The sequence below is a fragment of the Lissotriton helveticus genome, chromosome 4_1, assembly GCF_964261635.1.
Source record: "Lissotriton helveticus chromosome 4_1, aLisHel1.1, whole genome shotgun sequence".
Lineage (NCBI taxonomy): Eukaryota > Metazoa > Chordata > Amphibia > Caudata > Salamandridae > Lissotriton > Lissotriton helveticus.
This window is the reverse complement of record NC_136063.1, coordinates 1,082,435,462-1,082,444,260: the sequence shown is the minus strand read 5'-3', so window position 1 is coordinate 1,082,444,260 and position 8,799 is coordinate 1,082,435,462. Positions and strand designations below refer to the sequence as shown.

The following is an 8,799-nucleotide window of genomic DNA, read 5'->3' as shown; positions in this document are numbered from 1 at the left end:
TTTTTTGACATTATCCCGCTACGTTGTGTTTAAGGACCATAAGCTCCCGTGTTTTCGTTTCCGAGTATACAGGCATATTGCGTCTAGTCACATGTATAAAGTCCCCGATAGTGCCAGATTACATATGTTTCAAGATGGCGTCTAAGAATTAGTTGAGAGAAAGTGCACGCATTTGGAGCAGTCTGTCGTTTATTTCACTAACTTTCATCGCGCACATATTCTACCAGCCCATGGCGGCGAGACAAAGTTGGTTTTCGTGACAGTGGTGACTTGTTAAACGGCGGGAGAAATCTTTACAGAGGTACGTGCAGGATTGCTGGGTCGTGGTTAAGAATAAACTATCAGTGAGTTTGCATCTCCAATCAGTTTTTAAACTCACGGTCAGGTTTCTGTTTGTTTTTAGGAAAACGGCGGAGTTAGATGTTTAAAGGTACGTGGCTTTTGGACGAATTGGCTAAAGTAGTGCGTCTTGGCCCTTTGTCTTATCGTTCAGTGATTGTGGATTTTTTTTCAAACAGAGCAACAGTTCTTTGTGCAGCATAATAAGGTATGATGCGTTTTCACAATGTTAGTTTTGATAATTGGACATTATACTGCGTCGAAGGCATTTATGAATTCACAATGGCTGGCATTTTGTGTGTTTTTACAGTTTACCAACAAATTAGTCTGTGACGATTTAGTTAAGCTAATAGCTATAATACAATTACCGAGATATTTCCAAGTTTTCTTGTAAAACAGGGATTCCATGAGCATTCATTGAATATTCTCTCTTTTAGATTTCAGAGCAACATACCACTTCATACAGGTATGAAATATATACACAAACAGCACACTGAACAAATACACGCATTTAGAATACAATACTTAAGACAACCATGGGCACACCCATTGAATCTATAAACATATTTTATTCATTTATTTTCACAGATTGGCCCCTGAAGAAGGTACCAGGCTGGTACCGAAATGCATTGGGCATGCACTGTAAATTTGTCGAATTGATGTTGAATCTGCAAACTTGTGAATAATGAACAATGTACTATGTTTATTAATGAATATTATTTTGAGAATCGATTTGTGATTGAACAACAAGGACAATAATGAATGTATTATCTGTTTGATTGTCATGATGAATAGACAATGACAGATAAACTGAACGATATAAATTGAAATATTGTGGTCAAGTTATTAAACAGGTTTAGGTGTATCACACCAAGTGAACAGTGCGCGACTGCACGAGTATCATTACTCGTTTTAACAGAGTTATAGTTCTACAGGGGTGACGACCCATATCAGCCGCTGCACCAAACTTAAACATTTGAAACTATCGGCATTAGAAATAGTTAAAGCGGAGTACTCCCCAACACCCCAATATCTGTTGTTACCAAGGGGCACTTTTGTGTACCTCCAGCATGTAGGGTGATGCTTTTCCGCCTCCTGGCATTGCTGGGGATGCTGGGCAATGTACTCCCAATTTGCCCCCTCGTCGGGTAGAGTGCTGGTGCCTGTAGTTAGCAAGGGACTCCCGCGTTACGGGAGCCCGAGGGTGCTTTTGTGTGCTCTGGCACGTGGGGTGGCGCGTTGCCGCCTCCTGGCATCGCTGAGGCTGCTGGGTAATGTAGTCTCGGTTTGCCCCCTTGTCGGATAAAGTGCTGGTGCCTGTTATTAGGAAGGGGCTCCCGTGATGTAGGAGCACAAGGGTGTTTTTGAGCACCTCCAGCATGTGGGGGTGATGCGTTTCCACCTCCTGGCATCGCTGAGGATGCTGGGCAATATAGTCCCGGTTTTCCCCCTCATCAGGGAAAGTGCTGGTGCCTGTTGTTAGCAAGGGGATCCCATGCCACGGGAGCCAGAGGGTGCTTTTGTGCACCTCTGGCACGTGGGGTGATGAGATGCCAGGCAATGTAGTCCCGGTTTTCCCCCTCATTGGGGAAAGTGCTAGTGCGTGTTGTTAGCAAGGGACTTCAGCACCATGGGAGCCCGAGGTTGCATTTGTGCACCTCTGGTGCATGGGGGGATGCATTGCCACCTCCTGGCAACACTGAGAATGCTAGGCAATGTAGTCCCGGTTTTCCCACTCAGCAGGTAAAGTGCTGGTGCCTGTTTTTAGCAAGGGGCTCCCATGCTGCGGGAGCCAGAGGGTGCTTTTTTGCTCCTCCGGCGTGTGGGGTGATGCGTTGCCGCCTCCTGGCGTCGCTGAAGATGCTGGGCAATGTTGTCTCGGTTTGCCCCCTAGTCGGGTAAAGTGCTGGTGCCTGTTGTTAGCAAGGGGCTCCCACGCCGCGGGAGCCTTAGGGTGCTTTTGTGGGGTGATGTGTTGCCACCCCTTGGCAGCACTGGCGATGCTGTCCAATGTAGTCCTGGTTTGCACCCTCAACCGGTAAAGTGTTGGTGCCTGTTGTTAGCAAGAGGCTCCAGCTACGCGGCAGCCTGAGGCTGCTCTTGTGTGCCTGTGGGTCCTGGTTTGCCCCCTCTTTGGGTTGTAGTGGGGATGATCCTTGCATTCACACTGTGTTAAGTTAGCATGAGCTTATTAGAAGTTTAAACGCCATTTTACCTTTTTGCTGTCCTTTGCACACGGCACACACTTTCAATATTGTTTGGAGTTAGGCTGAGTGTTTTGCTTCACATGAGAATAACTTGTTTTTCTGCATCGCTATACTTGCTTCGTTAGCTTACAGTGAGTGCCGAGGCTGTCAAGGTTATTTCAACACTGTGGCTGTTGTTCGAACTGATCAGCGCACGTTCTATCCTTTGTTAAACTGCACTTATATGGAATTTCGATGATTATTCGAGCAAGATCCCACATGTGGTAACAGTAATATAGTCCCGGACATTAAGTCCCCATTACCAAGTCTCCCTTTTAAAGAGGAAAAGCTCTGTTGAATTATATTACCCACAAGTTATAACAGACACCTTAAAAATATCTGGAACAATATTTGCCAAAATACGCTAATGAAACGTTTATAACCATCGGACGGGGGAACTGCAAAAGAAGGGTTCACCCACGCCAAATTTGGACATCTCAAGTAAGATCAGGTGTTTGTGCACAGATTCACCGCTTGTAGATAAAGCTCCTCTTGTCAATCCTCTCCAAAAAAAAGAAACATGTTGTTGAACTACACTTCCCAGACGTTACGCTAAGTTAAACTATTTTTCCCAGAATTCAATGCGGTTTTGGAACGTCAACACAACCGCGACGTTACCAGAAGCTTGCACTAGAGCGAACGCGTCTGCCAAATGAGATGGTGCGGCGTCAAGAGAAATACTGCTGAAACAATTAAGGTACGGAATTAACCTCATAATTGTGAGCTCCGTTTCGTTCGTTTAAACAATGCACATTGGATAGATGAGTGCCAATGCATCTTCTTAAGATGAGAGAAACTGCATGCCCCGTGAACATCTGATAAGTAAAGAGAAACTTGTGACCATGTCTCTTTTTAATATGAGGCTCGATCTTAATGGGTTCCACAAAGAAACCGCATATGCCCAACTACAGACCAACTGCATGTTTCCCGAATACCTGAAAAGAAAAGATAAGCCTGTGATCATTTCTCATTTTAATGGCATTATACAAGGAAACCGCACAGGCCCAAGCACAGAACCAAAACAATCACATGCAAACTTAGCAAGCAAGCATGATGTTGATGCAAATCCTTGTGAACAGTTCTTTGATACTTAACACATTGTTTTCCATCTAGGCAGAGTGCAAATTGAGAAGAAATTCCAACAGCATGACGATTACTGGGGGCTTCATGTAAATAAGGTAATTTGACAAAATCCTGAGCTATGTGTTATGATGAGACCTCGGGACTGAGAATAGAGATGAACCTTTCCATTTATAATATTCACAGATATTGGATTGAGAGACTCCGTAGGAGAATACCCTGCTCACCACCGGAAATTAGGATTAACTTATTCTCCTAAAAGATAAGGTAAAATCACGAGTGCGGCACACATGCGCAATAGTTGAAGGTTGCTTACTCAGACTAGATAATAAGAATAGCTGTTTTGTGTCTTTCAGGATTCGGTCCCCACGGTCCTGAAGAGAACCCCCACAACTCAGGGGTTTTGAAACGCGTCGACCTTGTTTTGTCCAGGCCAATCTGGTGTATCTTGTGTATTTAGAATTCAAAAAATTCTTTTGAAAAAAAACTTTGTCAGATGGCCTTTGTTTGGTGATTCACACAATTCTCTGTAAAATAGGTATCCAATAGTACCCCACCACAGAAAATATAGATTTTTGCTAAATCTAGGTGAGGTACTTTTCCCACTCGCATTCATCTTTTCCCACTTTTGTCTTTTTCTTGAACGTTTTCTGAGTGAATGATTGAGGTACATGTATGAAAGTATCACAGAATGAATGCGGTAATGTGACTGTATGTTTTGAATGAGAAACTTTAACTTCGTTTCTCAATTTTTCTAAACACTTTGGTGAAGATTCGCCCCCCGCCTTTGTTTGAAAATAAAAAATAAAAACCTATGGTGTAAATAAATTGTATATCGAATTTTGCTCTATTGTAAATAAGAATGTTTCCAACAAAAAATCTTTCTTTAAAAAAACAATTTAATTAAAAGATTTATACAGAATTGGAGGTCTTTCTTGGAACAATTGTTTGATTCATTGTCCACTGTTATTTGTTAAAGTTCTACGCAGTACTGGCATCTTCTTTTGTGTAAACAGCGCACGTTCTAGCCATAACATATATGCAGCTGTGGCCACCTCTGATACTGGCACCTTTAATAATGCACTGTGTAAGCATGATTGAACACACTTTAGGAACTTTCATATGATGCATACTTGTACAGAACTTGATGTGATTCACTCCTGCTAATCCTTGAGGTATGGGGGCCGTCTATGCAAGCCTAAGAGACCTTCTTTAGTTATAAAATAACCTACTAGCAAGGGAGGGTGAAATATAGGTATATTTTAAGCCTGTTTTCCATTTAGCATTATAACATACTTTCTCCCTTTGTATTTTATGGAATAGTAACAATGCTGATAATCTTATTTCTAATCACATGTCTGCTTGTATTAGATAAGCTGCTGCACCTGAGGTCACGGCGTTAAAATAAATATTTTAAACTTGCTCGTGTCTCCCTTTACTCCATGTTTTGGACTGGTATGAGAGTGTAACGAAAGAGTGCTCTTGTTTCCCACTTTTCCTGAGGTAACCTCGCATGTTCTGGGTTGTCTAATCATTGGTTACTTTGCTATAGGACGAAGAGCTGATGAGACACTGATGCTAGTCTGGTAGGGGATTTTGGGTACTAAGGTGAGTTTTTGGCACACCCTAATTCATCTGCCCGAAACGCGTCAGTTCGCTTTGCTTTGCTTACCCGTTTGAGATTTTCTACTCATGGGTGACTTTTCCTCCTGTGGATGCGGCTACTCAGGTGTTCCGCACTTATACTCACACAGCAGTGCCCGTGGAATATGTTCCTTATAGGACACAGAAAGTTCTGATTTCTGCATGGCAGCACCGTGTTTGGTTTAATGGCGCCCTTCCCCACAGTTTAACGGCGATTAGATTAGGTCCTTTGTCCATTCCAGGCGCTTCTTGGCCTGTGATGGGTGGATTTACCCCGCATCCTCATGCAGGGGCAGTCCCCGTTGCTGACTTAAGGCCTCTATATACCTCCGCAATCGGGGTTATCAGGGCCCTAGTTCAATATATTACCCTCAACTTCCAGGGCGGGCCCCCTGGTGTTGCAGCGCTTCCAGCTGGACGGACGGAATTAAGCTTAGTCCCGTCATGGTTAATGCAGTTATGGGCAAGCATCCCCAAGATAAGGATGATATGCCTTTTTTGCTTGCTGAGAAATTTGACCAGCTGGAGGCAGTTTGTCCTAACTAGAGTCCTGTAGAAAAACACAGGATTCTTACAATTAGTTTGCACAAGGACTTGGTACCGGAAGCCGGTGGCTGCGAGTCATGGGGTACAATCTTTGAGGCAGTGTACACGAGGTGCTTCAGCACTCCGTCAATGGCTGTCCTTCCCTCGGTCATTAAGCGTGTTCAGGATAATCACGGACCGGAGGCTGCGGTTGAATTGGGATGAGACTCGTAGGCTCATTTGACGTAGTTTCCTATCTCGTCCTTTCTAATATAAAGGGAGATGATGTAAACTTCCAAGTGTCTAATGCTTTGCCCGATGTCCCCGATGCCGACAAACCCCAACAGTTACCGAGAATTATCACGGCGGCTTATAAGACCATAGGCCGCAATAGTTTAGGTGTCAAGCCTTTTTCTACAAAAGAGAAAAAACAGACTCAGGGTGTGAAGTCTGATAAAGACGAGCAACCCAAATCTCAAAAACAAAATTGGAGTAAGAACAAAAGACAGGGTAAACAGCAACAGAAAAAGGAGTCTCGTCCTGCGTCACTAGTGCCTGCGTCTTCTGAATGCACTTATGACTTGCGTGACCGCGCGACGATTAAATCACCTGATCGTTTTCAGGTTCCTGATCAACGTTCCCCTCGTTCTTTGCAGGACACATCGGCCTCATCATCCGGTGGTGGAAGCGGCGGCAGAGGACGGGGTGGCCAGCAGAATCGCGACCAGCCCCGCCCGAAAGACGGTAAAGGCAAGCAGGACCATTCTTTGCAGAAAATACCCCAGTTTCAGAAAAAGAAAGTTGCCGCTTTAACAGCGAGATATGCCACAGATAGTGAGAACGCAGCTTCGGAATCTGACATGGGCACTGATGCTGTTGGACAGCGCGGCGGAGATTACTATAGTATGAGAGGCCCTGCGTCCACTACTGAAGGTGCCAGCAACTGACAGCTTTGTTGTTGTTGAGACAACTGACACTAGAGTAGCTCCCCCTGAAAGACTTTTTGAGATGTCCCTTTTAATTGAAGGTGACATACAACGTACCATAAAAGGGGTATTTTGGGAAAATCTGACTACCACGTGTGACATTTTGTTAGCGGAGGCTGACTGGCCCCCACCTTTTGTTCTCGCAGCTCCGAGTGGGGAGGAGGTAATCCTCCCTAGTTTCGCGCACACGGTGTCGAAAGAGCATGTGCTGAATTTTGCAGAAGAGTGGGATAAAGTGCTTGCGCCGGCTTTGTACCGTACTCACTGCGGTTGGGATAAATTCTCCCCCCAACATGAGATTCCCTTACGGTCTATGCCGCAGCCTCAACTCCAGTATCGCATGCGGCGTGAAGCCAGAGCTTCCGAGGCAGAAATCCTTAAACAATTTGAATATCAAGGTGTGATTGAAACTTGTGTGTCTCCAATGAATGACCCTTTTTTACTGTGACCAATCCTGATGGTTCTTACCTTTTGGTATTGGATTACCGGAATTTAAACTCACATTGCCGTACAGAATACCCACGGCTCTGCCCTTGTGGATGGTCTTGTGCTTAAAAGGTTTAAAACCACACTTGACATATCCAACGTTTTTTTTGCCCACAACCTGTCTGGTCTAAGTGGTCAATGGACCAGTTTTACCAGCGGTGACAAACAAAGACAATTTAAACGCCTGGCTATGGGCTATAGAATAGTCCAGGTGTGTTTGCTGTCCGTATTGTCTCTCTTGTAGCGAGAGTCGACCCAGATGCGTGCTCGTATGTGGATGACATTTATCTCACAGACGACAAAATATGGGCGCATCTGTGCTGCGTTGACCGCATAGTTTGTAGTTTTGCGAACTTCGGTTACAAATTCAAATTTGCATAGTCATACATTGCAGAGTATACAGTGTTGTTTCTGGGCAATGAGCTCAACAATGAAGGTAGAGGTTTTGCTCCTCACTTCTTGGAGAAATACGCACAACTGCACACTCCTACAACACTGAAAAAACTACAATCCTTGCTGGGATTTTTGAATTTCGGGCGTACATACATTCCCGAATATGCCCAGCGTATCAAGCCATTATATGCTTTGATACAACCAACTTTTACCAAATCGTGCTGGCTGCCTGAACATTCAGCCATTTTGCAATCTTTGCAGGCTGATCTTCTAGAATCTAAATTCTAACTGACTCGTGATACCCACACCAACCTGGTGATAAGAATCATCCCTGGGGCGGTGGGTTTCACATACCTCACTTTTAATGAAGGTGACACAGTACCTATCGCTTACAAGTCACACTTGTACACTTCGGCTTAAATGCAGTTTTCCACTGTGGAAAAAGTTTTGACAGCAGTGCAAATGACGATTCTGAAGGAAAACGCACTGTCACAGGGAAAACGAATGTTGGTTGTTACCCCGTATCCTGCCCTAGAGGCAGTGACTAAGGACAGTGTACTGAATTCTAAGGCTTTGCACCCACGGTGGATACAATGGGCAACATCATTGACGTCTCCAGATGTCACGTTCATTTTTGATGCCTCCTTACAGTCGCAGGAGTTTCTATAGTATGAATTTGTTCATCCTGCTCCTTTGACTATGCGTCCTTTGGAGGATTTCCATTGTATCATTTACACTGACGGTTCTGCGCAAATTGTGCATGGGTCTCAGCATGCATATGTCTCAGCCTGCGCAATTGTGGTCGGTACTATAGTGAATGGAGAGTTCAAGTCCGATGTCGTGCATACACACACAGACATTAGGGGACTGTACCGCCCAATTGGCATAGCTCCATGCTCTACTGCTTGCATTGGAGTACGCGGATCCTGGTGTGACTACTCTCATTGTGAGTGACTCTTACTACTGTGTCCAGTCTTACAATGGCAATCTGTTCTTTTGGACTCAAAATGAATATCGCGACTCCAAAGGTAGCACAATAAAACATAAAATGATCTGGGTTCGAGTGGCTGAACTTAAAGAGCGCCTGCCACTCCTGTTTG

At 44.4% G+C, this 8,799-nt stretch overlaps 1 long non-coding RNA gene across 4 annotated transcripts; it reads left to right on the top strand.

Moving 5' to 3' along the window:
- Positions 1–229: 229 nt before the first annotated feature.
- On the top strand, positions 230–5,006 carry LOC144828992 (uncharacterized). Of its 4 annotated transcripts, none has more exons than XR_013610576.1 (8): positions 230–301; positions 404–430; positions 519–547; positions 777–805; positions 3,161–3,282; positions 3,703–3,763; positions 3,852–3,932; positions 4,022–5,006. It is a non-coding gene; the product is annotated as an uncharacterized LOC144828992 (long non-coding RNA). The 4 variants fall into 4 exon arrangements; XR_013610574.1 differs by having other exon boundaries at positions 3,699–3,763; XR_013610575.1 differs by lacking the exon at positions 3,161–3,282 and adding an exon at positions 928–944 and having other exon boundaries at positions 3,699–3,763.
- The last annotated feature ends 3,793 nt before the right edge of the window (positions 5,007–8,799 follow it).